Source organism: Lacerta agilis, chromosome 16 (genome assembly GCF_009819535.1).
Source record: "Lacerta agilis isolate rLacAgi1 chromosome 16, rLacAgi1.pri, whole genome shotgun sequence".
In the NCBI taxonomy this organism is placed as follows: Eukaryota; Metazoa; Chordata; class Lepidosauria; order Squamata; family Lacertidae; genus Lacerta; species Lacerta agilis.
The window spans coordinates 8,206,147-8,219,099 of NC_046327.1; the positions used below are offsets into that span (position 1 = coordinate 8,206,147).

Here is a 12,953-nt window from a genome sequence, read left to right on the forward strand (position 1 = left end):
ACATTGTTGTTGTTGTTCAGTCGTTAAGTCATGTCTGACTCTTCGTGACCCCATGGACCAGAGCACGCCAGGCACGCTTATCCTTCACTGCCTCTCGCAGTTTGGCCAAATTCATGTTAGTAGCTTCGAGAACACTGTCCAACCATCTTATCCTGGAAGTACTTACCTTTTATAAAAGGTTCACATGTATTGCATAGTTCAAACGACTTAACTGTTGGGTCTTATTCCACCGCTGTTTGTCATACTGGTACTTAGGGCCCATCTGGATGTCTGCTTGTCCTGCTGTTTTACCTTGGAGAAACCCGCAGAATCGGAATGCCGACTCAGTTTGCTCTGATCAATGTTCAAAGAGCAGGTTTCTCTGGGGGAAAGCGGAAAACTTGTGCTTAGAAAGCACAGGATGAGTGCAATTGTGGGTAAGCCCTTATTGACAATGACATTTAACTCCTGGCCTTGAAAGATACTCTATCTGTTATTACACAAAACAAGAGAAAAACCTATTCTGTTGTTGTTGTTGTGCGAGAGAGAGAAGTGAAGAGGTTATAATACTAAAATGGAGAAAGAATAACGGAAGGCTCAAGTAGATTTAGCTATGGCAACCAAAGAACTGGGGATTTTCTCTATAGAATGCCTGTGCCCCTGTACACTTGCAAGTGAGAAGAGACTTCCTTCAGTGCTGCCAGAAACCCTTTGTTCTGAGGGTAGGCTCTAAAGTATCTAACCCAAGATCCTCAATTAAAATTCCTGATGCTGCCAAGGTGAAGACGTTTCTGCAGCAACCTCATCCAAACAGCTGGTTGGCTTGTACACGGTGCAGTTTAAGCATATGCAGAAAGCAGCTCATCCATACCAGCAACTGAGCTGTAGAACACACTTCCCTGAGGAGGCTGAGCGTTGCTGGATCACAATGATCTAATCGGGGTGGACTGCGGTAATGTGGTACCCTGAGCGAGGACAAAATTTGGTGCCCCTCTCCAAATATTTCTCATTTTCACAATAACTCATTTTGGTACAAGATTAAGGTAGGTAGCTGTGTTGGTCTGACATTATATATATATATATATATATATATATATATATATATATATATATATATACACACACACACACACACACACACAGTCCAGTAGCACCTTAGAGACCAACTAAGTTTGTTCACCTCATGAGAAGAGAAGACTCCCTGGAAAAGACCCTGATGTTGGGAAAGATGGAGGGCACAAGGAGAAGGGGATGACAGAGGACGAGATGGTTGGACAGTGTTCTCAAAGCGACTAGCATGAGTTTGGCCAAACTGTGGGAGGCAGTGAAGGATAGGCGTGCCTGGCGTGCTCTGGTCCATGGGGTCATGAAGAGTCGGACACAACTGAACGACTGAACAACAAGAAGTTTGTTTTTGGTATGAGCTTTCATGTGCATGCACATTTCTTCAGATTCCAGATTTTGGTACAGTTGCTTTTTATGTATCTTTTCAGTGGGTACCCATATAAATATACGCAGTGCTTTTTTTCTTATAAAAGTTTTTTAGGGGTACTCTCATTTTTCTACTCATATTGAAATACTGCCCCTCAATGAGGCCAAACTTAAGAGTCACAAAATGTTTAGGGGTATGCATACCCCGGCGTACCCCCAGAAGAAAGCACTCAATATTGGTTATTATTATTATTATTACAGTGGTGCCTGGCTAGAAGAATGCCTCGCTAGACGAAAAACTCGCTAGACGAAAGGCATTCGCTAGTGGAAGGCTGTCTCGCAAGACGAATTTGTCAATGGGCTTGCCTCGCAAGACGAAAAAATTGCCGATTTTTATTTTTTAAAAAATTCCGTCAAACTGCTCTTCCCTGTTGGTGTTTCGCAAGACGAAATTTTCGCTATACGCCAGCACTCGCAGAACGAATTAATTTCGTCTTGCGAGGCACCACTGTATTATTATTATTATTATTATTCGCCCCCTCAGCTTTGTGCCTTGTGCGGGGGAACTGCCCGCACCCCCTTAAATCTGGTGCTGATCTAATTCAGGATGGCTTGCAAGCAATTTAGGAAAAGCTGTTAAAATCATATTTTCCAAGGTCTTTGGGGTGACTTCTGGCACTAATTCAGACCCATGTTCACTTTAAAGTGCAAATCACCCTGAAGATGCTTTGAAGGAGAGCAGGGGGTAATGCTATGCCCAGCTGTGCTGTAACGTGTAGCTTCCCCTTTAGTCCCCTTTCATTCTGCACCCCCCCCCCAATTCTGGTTATATTTTACCCTGTCTCTTGCTATGATTCATATTAGTAAGACAGGACTCCATAGGAATGGAATGCAATGCAATGCAAGCAATACATTGTGCTGTGCCACATGCCACTATACTAAACAGTGAAATAGCTGTTTACTCAAAAATATTATTTTCCTTGTGAACACAAAGGCAAGAGCCCCCCGCCCTGGAGAGGAGAAAATGCTGTATATACTCCACACTTAATTGGGTGGATATCCAAGAGAATATCGAAGACAACAAATTGAGTTGTTAGTTGGCTGATTTTTGAGGGATTGATTATGGGCGGCAGTAACACAGTGAGAATAAAGTAAAATAGTACAGTACAGTATAGTATAGAATATTGTGATTGTTTTACTCATCTGACTCAGTTATGTGTGGCCAATGTTATGAAGCAAAAGCTTACAATCTTATTTTTAACTAGCAATAAGAGGCCACCTCATGAGAAGAGAAGACTCCCTGGAAAAGACCCTGATGTTGGGAAAGATGGAGGGCACAAGGAGAAGGAGGTGAAAGAGGATAAGATGGTCGGACAGTGTTCTCGAAACGACTAGCATGAGTTTGGCTAAACTGCGGGAGGCAGTGGAGGATGGGGTGCCTGGCGTGCTCTGGTCCATGGGGTCACAAAGAGTCGGACACGACTGAACGACTGAACAACAACAAGAGGAAGAAAGTATAGAAAATGGCAGCCCTTCATGTTATCTGAAGCTTCAGTGATTTACCAAAATCAACAACAAAGTTCTGTTTCCCATACTGAGCGAAGAGCGTCATTTTCAGCTGCTTGTAGTTTTTATGTACTGCTTCCACACCTGAGGACCTGCTTCCTTCAAACCTGGCAGTGCGGCAATTGCTCCGTTTATTCTTTCCTGCATCTCCATGTTCTCCAGAAACAAATGAAGCATTCAGTTTTCTAGGGCTGCTTTTCCAGCCCACACTTTTCAATTAGCATAGGCGCAGTTAAGACAAACACAAGCATCTCAAGTCAGAAATCTTTCATAAAACGTCCTTCCTACACACGGGCGGTCCGTCTTTTTGGGTTTTTTTTACAAGATACTGCAGGCTAGGTCCCTTCTGCCACATATTATGCTGGAGATAGGCTGCATTTAACACCTAGCAGATATTCACTGCAGATTAAAGGTAAGGTACAGCTGTACCTTAATAACAGCAGTTGCCTCTTGGCACACCACCAAAAAGATAAGCTGTAATTGAAGCAATTTAAAGCTCCCTGGGGTCCCATTGTGCACACAGAGCATGGGGGGGGCCTTCCTCATTCTTATTAAAGCCAGAAAAAGCTCCATGTGTGGGCAAAAAGGTGTCCCCAGTGCTGCAAAGAACAGAAGGGCACCTTTTCATGTGTCGCTCCCAAAGGTGTGTAACAGAGCGGCTGCAAGCATACTAGAGTTATGGTGCTGCAATTAATCTTACCTGTTATAACAAATAAAAATCATTAGTTGTTTGAATGCAAGGGGGAGCATGGGAATGGAGGATCACCGAGTTGGCTGTGTACATTGGCCATGATCAAATGAGACAGCTCAGTCTGAGTATAGAAAGCAGACCTTCCAACCAGAAGCTTTTTTTCTTTTCTTTTTTACTAGGAATTACAGGTACTGACATACCAAAGGAGCAGAAAAGACTCTTTATGTATGGAACAATGGCCGCCCAGATGTTATTAGCCCAAAATTGGAAAGAAGACAAAGTCCCCACCAGAGAAGAATGGCAAACCAAGCTGATGGACTATGCCAAGATAGCAAAGCTGACTGGAGAACTCAGAAGCCAAGAGGACAAATACTTTATTAAAGAATGGGGAAAATTTAAAAGTTACTTAGGGGACCACGGTAAGCAGATGGAAACAAGAGCAGGACTTTGACCCACTTAAAAATTATTATGGACAACATGGTTTGATATAAAAATTGGAGTACGGATGAATATACAGTTGTAGATGTTTAAAATGATACCCCATGGGGGAGGAATGGGGGAAGTAGCGAGAATTGGAGAATCTCTTTATACATATATGTTTTTACTAGTTTGTGTTTATTTATACCGTGTATTTGTAAAACCAATAAAAATGATTTCATAAAGAAAGCAGGCCTTCCTTCCTTCCTTCACTTTTTTATTGTGATGCAATTAATCCATCTTTCCATCATTACAAAAAAAAGATTCCTTTCCAGCTTTGCATTTCCACACTTTGTATTCCAATAACTGATTAAATATATCAATCTTTCCACAATCTGCCTCCCCCCCTCTGTGAATCAGTTTGGTCAATTTATTCATTTCTGCCAGTTCAAAGCTTGCTGGCATATCCACTGTGTTGCCCTTACTATCTTTTCAGCTATCATCAAGAACCAAATTAAAGATTTCAGATCTGCGGGCATACCCTCCTGATCAAATTTTAAAAAGTGTCCATGTTGGAAGAACTCTTAAATTGTTCCAAGTCATATCCACTGTATACTGAGTAATATTTGTCTTCAAAATTAGGTAATTCACATCATAAGAGGTAATTCACATCATATCCCCCCACAATATGTAGGAATCTATATTTAATTATATATTTTAATCCAGTTGCCACTATTTTGTTCTGTGAACCGCCCTGAGGCCTCCAGGTATAGAGTGGTATATAAAATCAATAAAGAATAATATTTCTGTGAAATCTAGGGAAACATTCTAATCTTAGCTTGGTACTCTCAACCTCACCATACTTCATCAAAGACCTGTCTGGAGAGAGAAATCTAATCTATATTTCCTAGGTCTGAATAGCCAGGCTGGAACAGAGAATAGAGTGATATTGGCAGAAACATTGTAGAAGTGTGAAAGACCAATAACTCATGAATAACAAGTCTGTGCTAACAGTTTTAATGAGTGCTCTAATGGTTTAATGGATGACACTTAAAGAGGATCCCTAGTAGATTCATTCTGACAGTTTGTCTTGAACAAAGCTGCCATAAAAAGATGAACTGGATTTCTTCACAATAAATGCATGTACTGTATAATATCAGGGACACGGGTGGCTCTGCTGATCAGAAGGTCGGCGGTTCGAATCCCTGCAACGGGGTGAGCTCCCGTTGCTCGGTCCCTACTCCTGCCCACCTAGTAGTTCGAAAGCACGAAGTACAAGTAGATAAACAGGTACTGCTCTGGCGGGAAGGTAAACAGCGTTTTCGTGCGCTGCTCTGGTTCGCCAGAAGTGGCTTAGTCATGCTGGCCACATGACCCGGAAGCTGTCTGCAGACAAACGCCAGCTCCCTCGGCCTATAGAGCGAGATGAGGGCCGAAATCCCAGAGTCGTCCGCAACTGGACCTAACAGTCAGGGGTCCCTTTACCTTTACTGTATAACATGATGAAACATTTTTTTTTAAAAAAAATGTATGTGCTATGTGCAATGCAGCTGTAGTATCTGCATGCTCTCCTGACTAAGGTTTTGCATATTTTCACCCAAAATGTGAGTCTCTGTAGGAAGGAGGTCTGGATTTATGCTGGCTGCCATTTACCCGTGACATTCCATTCATGAGACAAATGGGTCAGGAGGCAATGGCACCAATGAATTGTCATGTTCACCTCGGAAGACTCTCTTTGTTAAACCTGTGCATTAAAATAGGATCCTTTGTTCATAGAATCATAGAATTGTAGAACTGGAAGGGACCAGAGGGTCCTCTGACCCAACCCGCTGCAATGCAGGAATCTTTTGCCCAATGTGAGGCTCGAACCCACGACCGTGAGATTAAGAGGCTCATTCTCTACTGACTGAGTTTATCCCAGCTGCCTAGAAACTACTGACCATACTAACCCAGGAAGGTGCCCACAGGTCTTAAAACTGCACATTCGAGAAGGAAGTCCAGCTAGCTGTGACAAATAAGACATACTACATAATACAGGGAAAGAGGAAAAGTCCATAACTATTGTCGAAATAGGAAGTAAAATAAGCACTTTTCCAAAGCAGCAAGTCTGAGGATAAAGGAAAGCATCACTACCATCCCAAGAAACTAGTGCTGTGAAACTTGTCCTCAACTGTCTTTCCCCTTTAATAGTTTTAAATGAAAATTTATTTTGTCATTATCAGATACAGAATGGTTGGGGAGGAACCAAAAACTCTTCCCAGGTGAAATATAGAGCTTACAGTAAACAAGGAAAGGGTCCCATGTATCCCAAGAGTCTAATTGGGTTTTGTTTTTTCAAAAGAACAGTACATGAAAAAACCAGTGACAGAAGTCTGCTCTACGAGTGTGAAAAATTATGTGTAAAGCTGAAATCAACTTGGAGCAGAATTAAGAGTGGTATCAAAGAAAGTGCTTGTTCTAGCACATGAATTTCTACTTGCACCATAGAAATCCCCCTCTTTCTGCCCCACATTCTCTCCAAATCTGCTCCAGAAGTTGGGTCAACCCCTGGAACAGACGGAGAGCGAGTGGAAATTCTGTTGTGCAATTTCCCCCACTTGGCTGATTGGCTGTTGCCATTTGGGTTTCGCCTGCCGTGTAGCAAATCGTCACAACTTGTAAGGTTGTGGATAGGCACTAGCTCATGTGATAGGGATGGGAGAACGCTCTCACCATCCCTATGTGGAGGCTATTCCATTAAAGGAAGCCAGGGACTTGATGGTTTGGTCTACCCCTGAGAGGGGGTTGTGCCCGTGCCTGAGTCCAGGGGGACACTTGGGTGGCGGAGAGAGCATGTCCCCGGCTTTCCGGTTATCCAGGTGTTCATCCTTGGCTGGCCTATGCTGGAACCCTGGGTCAGCGCTACCTGCAGGGAGCTAGTCGAACCAGAGCCTATGTAACCAATCACTTGCTGTAATCGATAAAGCTGTGGCCTAAATTCTGCCAAAAACCAAACCAAAATTTGAGTCTTGTCTGAATTTATTTTGGGTGAGGTTAAGTGGTCTGAACATGCAAAGGCTGCAGCCAATAGCATTGGTGAAGTAGTAGCTCAGTAATAAGTCTCTCTGAAGTAAGCAAGCACAGTGTATAGCAATTGTACTATGGAAAGAACAATAAAGTTAGCACCCTGGTAGATGTCAAAGCAAATGGATGATGTGGAGCTAGAGAATTATTAACTACCTCTGAGAATGAAAAATTTGACCCTCTTTTACCAGTGTCAGGTTTTGCTTTGAGAGTTTCACATTTCAGATGAATCTATAATAAGATGCTATTTTGTTATTCAGGAAACTTGCCGATTGAATGAGATTTACATATTGCTTTAGCAAAACATGAATGCTAACTACCTGAACACTAATACATCATCACGGCCAAGTTGCCAGGAGAAATGCATTTTCCTTCCACTTTAGAAACCCGAATGTAAGAAATTAAAAAGCAGATCTTATTTCTTATTTATAAAATTTCTACACCACTTAATAAGCAGCTCTAAGCAGCTTGCAATAAAGGCAAACTAACATTCGATATTTAAAAAGAAAACTGGATGAAAGCAAGTTAAGAGCATTGCTGCACACGACAAACAAAACTGAGCAGTGTAAAAAACGAGAATTAAAAATTTATGAATCAAGAGTCTTTAGCCTGGGCTCATGATTCTGCCCTCCTAGACGAACCATGAGCTACAAGCCATAGGACAAACCTTGGTAACAACTTCGTGATTAATCAGGAGAGTGCCAAACCACGACCCTGGGTTCGAACTACACACTAAGACAAATTGTGGCTTAACACAGGGCGGCACAGCAGGAAAATGACCTGCTTGCTCACGGTTCATACCGAGTCGTGTTCGTGCTAAGCTATGATGTGTGACCTAAGCCATTACCTTAGAGTAAAAAGCACTTTTGGGGGGAGGGTGTGTGTGTTAGTACTTAAAAATGAAACCTCAACGTACAATTCACTTTAGTAAATTATTAATGCCTCCCATCACAAATCCGATGATTCACTGGCAAAATCCAGGACATCGACCAGCGTTGGTTTGGGTAAAGAGGCAGAACGTGACTTCACCTTCGCCAGTATTAAATGTTAATGAAAAGGGCTGCCTTTAATGTATAGCATTGATAAGAGGAACCATTAAAATGATGTACAGTCCGTTGCGCAAGCTAAGCTTAATGCACACATTTCCCCTTGTGCTGCTGCCTCTCTGGGCCAGATTGTACACTCACTCGCCCGTTATTTTCCCTGTGGGGAAATGGGCATATGCGAGGCTTTGAAAGGGGACATAATTTCATGAATTACACCTCCTGCACAAGGAGGCCACACACACAAATCACACCTCGCTTTATGTGCATCTCCAGTCATCCGCGCTGTGGAGATCTGGTGAGTGCATGAACTAGCCTCTCCCTCTCAGCTGTCAGCATATCTGTATATATACACGGAGCCATTTAACACCGAAACAAGACTTAAACACAGGGAACAGGACAGTCTATGAAGACCCCCAAGGGACCTGCCCTTTTACTACAGTATGGCCACATTTGCATAGCCTGTCATGCAAGCAAACTGACATTGACTTGAACTGACACGGAAATGCTATTATTAGTATTTGTTTTTAACGTTGTGCGATTGCAGCAGGTGCCCAACCTGAAAACAAAAGCCTACACTTTCACAATATTTTCTGCCCAGGCCAGATATCTTAAAGCACCCAGGCTGTTAGCTGTCAGACAACTAATAATTAAAATCATGAAACTAAAGGGCTAGGAAGAAAATGCTCAAGCAGCAATTAAGAACGAAGCAGGTATTTGATTCAATACCAGTCATTGAGAAAATATGATTTGGTTTATATTTGGCACACTGACTGTTATGTATGGGCGCATTTCCTATCAGTATATTGCAGTCATACCTCGGAAGTCGAATGGAATCTGTTCCGAAAGTCCGTTGGACTTCCAAAACATTTGGACACCAAAGCACGGCTTCTGATTGGCTGCAGGAAGTTTCTGCAGCCAACCAGAAGCTGCGGAATCCCTATCGGACGTTCGGCTTCCAAAAGAGCATTTGAAAACTGGAACACTCACTTCCGGTTTTCGATCGTTTGGGAGCTGGGACGTTGACTCCCAAGGCATTTGGGAGCCGAGGTACGACTGTACTTAAAATTCTGTGTATATTCTAAAGAGCGTATTTTAAAATGAACAAACCCTACTGTTTAACGGCTGTCAAATTTGTATATTTGCACTGTTTCAAAATGCCCAGCGAACGAAATTCAGAACAAACATAGCAGATGAAGAATTTGCTCTGGTCGATCACATTAGAAAATAAAGGGACTGCTTCAGTTCAAGTTGCTTGAAACACTTTGGTTGGAATGTAGCAAGATTGGGCCCCTGAATCTCCTATCCATATCCCTGCTCTGAAAAGTATTCAGACCAAGCAACCATGATTTGTATCTGAGTCTTTCAGAGAAACAATCAATCAAATAAACACCGTCCCTATGTGCCAGTGCAATCTCTTAGATATGTTAGGAACATATGATTCAAACTGCCAACCTTTCGATCAGCAAGCCTGAGAGTCTCAGTGGTTTAGACCACAGCGCCACCCGCGTCCCCAGTACACATTGGAGAGGTGGTGGGGATGTCTTCACCGGATGCAAATTACTTGTTTCCCTGCAATTCCCCTACCCCCCCCAAAAAAACCAGTCTTTTTCGATAAGTTGCATGGCTTCAAAAAACAGCAGTAGGAGCACATGGGATGCGAAGAAAGCAGTAATGTGTATACAGCTTTAGAAAGAGGAGTCTCAGACAGAACTAACAGGGAATTCCTCCTGTGTTACAACTCAGCGGCAAGCCAGGAAATTAAACGAAATAAAGGAACAGATATTGAGGAAGGAACGAATGGAGAAGATACCCAACCATTCTATACCAGAAGCCAGGAGCACACTATTCACAAGTCGCTGCTCCTATCTGTGGGAGATTTCAGAATGAGGACACTACATCATTTTATGTACAACTTTTCTTGTTTTCTTGGGGGTTTATATTTTATTTGTAGAAAGGCACTCTATTTATGAATCAACCCACTAATCAGATAAGATAGTGGACTGCATCTTAAGAACCATGCAACTTGTATCATACATCCAAGGGGCACTGCACACAAGATTGTGTTATGGCACAAGTGTCATTTGCAAGGAGAAATTAAAAAATGTTTTTCTATGCTGGCCAGATGTTGCAACTGTGCCCACCACCAATTGTGCCCTTATATGATATTCTTTAGACCAGGGGTCAGCAAACTTTTTCAGCAGGGGGACAGTCCACTGTCCCTCAGACCTTGTGGGGGGCCGGACTATATTTTCAAAAAAATATATATGAACAATTCCCATGCCCCACAAATAACCCAGAGATGCATTTTAAATAGAAGGACACATTCTACTCATGTAAAAACAGGCTGATTCCCGGACTGTCTGCGGGCTGGATTGAGAAGGCGATTGGGCCGCATCCGGCTCCTGGGCCTTAGTTTGGGGACCCCTGCTTTAGACACTACTGCTTGATCTCAGTGGTTTTGTTGGTGCCATCTGGATATAGGTAGAAACCAAGACAAAGTGATAATGACATTTTTAGGAACTTCTACTGTGCAGAAGGCCAATTGTGAAGTTTCTGCAACTGACTATACATGGGGCGGGGGGAGAATGTTTGTAAATGACAGAGGAAATGCTTGTGCGCACAGTTTATACAGCATGATCTTTGACTGTGAACACTGCATAATTACCTGCAATTGACAGAAAATCACTCCTGACTTGCGTTAAGTATGACTCTGAACCTTAAAGTGCCCTTCAAGTCAACACATTTTAGTGAATGCTAGAGATTGTATTTTTCTCTTTGACAGTAATGAGATTATTTTTTAGATCAGGCTTAAGGCCTTCTCCAACACTGCGTCTTTAAATGATATGCAGTTCTGTCCTATAACAGCAAATGTTCAAATGCAATTTAAAACTCTCCTGCCTAAGATACTTATATATACTGGATATTTATAGTCTCCAGCAACTTCTATTTGTATAAAGGTCATACAAAACCGACTTTTTAAAGTAACATTTATTAAAGGTACTAGCAAATTCTGTTCGCCCCACAAATAAGCAATCCACTCTTTACTGTCAAATAAAATGTGATAGTATTAATTCACCTAAAGGTCTCTATACTCTGTTATATTAGAAATGTCAGTGTCATTGGGAACACTTAATCTCAGAGTCATTTGTCTCTAATGCTTACACATGATGTGCAAGCTTAAAAAAATGGGAGCTTAAACCGTAAAACTACCTGTACTTTATACTACTTTTGTGATTCAGGAGTTCAGATAATTTTGAATCAATTGCAGCACATTATTAAATAGTCAGGGAAGCCAACTGCACAAGACTTTCCATTCCATGTGTGTCAATTGTCATACATACCCCATTTTTCCCCTTACTGGTGCTTTTCATAGGTATGCTCTCAAACAGAACTATTTTACTCTAGATGTACAGTCAAACCTCAGATCCCGAATGCCTCCGTTTTGGAACGTTTCGGCTCCCAAACATCGAAAACCTGGAAGTAAATGCTCCAGTTTTCGAAAAAATTTTGGAAGTCGAACATCCGACGTGGCTTCCGCTTGAGTGCAGGAAGCAACCCCTCGGAAGCCGTGCCTCAGTTGAACATTTCGGAAGCCGAACGGGCTTCCGGGATGGATTACATTCAACAACCGAGGTTTGACTGTACTTATTTATTCATTGCAGCACTGTAAAATAATGAAAGTGCTTGTTGTTGTTCAGTCATTCAATCGTGTGAAACTCTTCGTGACCCCATGGACCAGAGCACGCCAGGCACGCCTATCCTTCACTGCCTCTCGCAGTTTGGCCAAACTCAGGCTAGTCGCTTCGAGAACACTGTCCAACCATCTCGTCCTCGGTCGCCCCCTTCTCCTTGTGCCCTCCATCTTTCCCAACATCAGGGTCTTTTCTAGGGAGTCTTCTCTTCTCATGAGGTGGCCAAAGTACTGGAGCCTCAACTTCAGGATCTGTCCTTCCAGTGAGCACTCAGGGCTGATTTCTTTAAGGATGGATATATTTGATCTTCTTGCAGTCCATGGAACTCTCAAGAGTCTCCTCCAGCACCATAATTCAAAAGCATCAATTCTTTGGCGACCAGTCTTTTTTTATGGTCCAGCTCTCACTTCCATACATTACTACTGGGAAAACCATAGCTTTAACTATATGGACCTTTGTCGGCAAGGTGATGTCTCTGCTTTTTAAGATGCTGTCTAGGTTTGAAAGTGCTTAGTGACACAAAAAGGCAGTATGAGATAATCTAAACAAGTTGTCACAGAGGATATTTCAAATTGTGAGCAACCCAAATGAAAATGCCTTATCTCCTGAATGAAACCACTGTACATATGACGATGGGGATACCTGGAAAAGGGCCTCAGAGGTGTAAATGCAGTGCTTAGATAAACTAATATTGATGTGGGCAGGGAAAGTAATTCTCAAGATTCTCTGATCCCAAAACTTTCAGGGCTGTACTTTGAAATGAGTGTGAAGTTTCTGAGCAGTCTTCAAATGTAGCCAAACAAAGAGTTTCCTATAGTAATCTAATCTGAAAGTTGTTGTTTAGTCATTCAGTCATGTCCGACTCTTTGTGACCCCATGGACCAGAGCACGCCAGGCAGTCCTGTCTTCCACTGCCTCTCGCAGTTTGGTCAGAAAGTTACCGGGGTACAAATACATCATCCACACTGCCAAGACACCATCTCAGTGGTGAGTAACATGAGATGGCTATGTAGATAGTATTGAAATGAAGTATTTTACCTACTGAAGTAACTTCCAGAGTAACTACTG

General features: G+C 42.4%; 1 protein-coding gene across 50 annotated transcripts in view; it reads right to left on the reverse strand.

Moving 5' to 3' along the window:
* Positions 1–12,953, reverse strand: part of PTPRD (protein tyrosine phosphatase receptor type D) — a 794,829-nt gene that overhangs the window by 80,552 nt on the left and 701,324 nt on the right. The gene's annotated exons all lie outside the window — the stretch shown is intronic.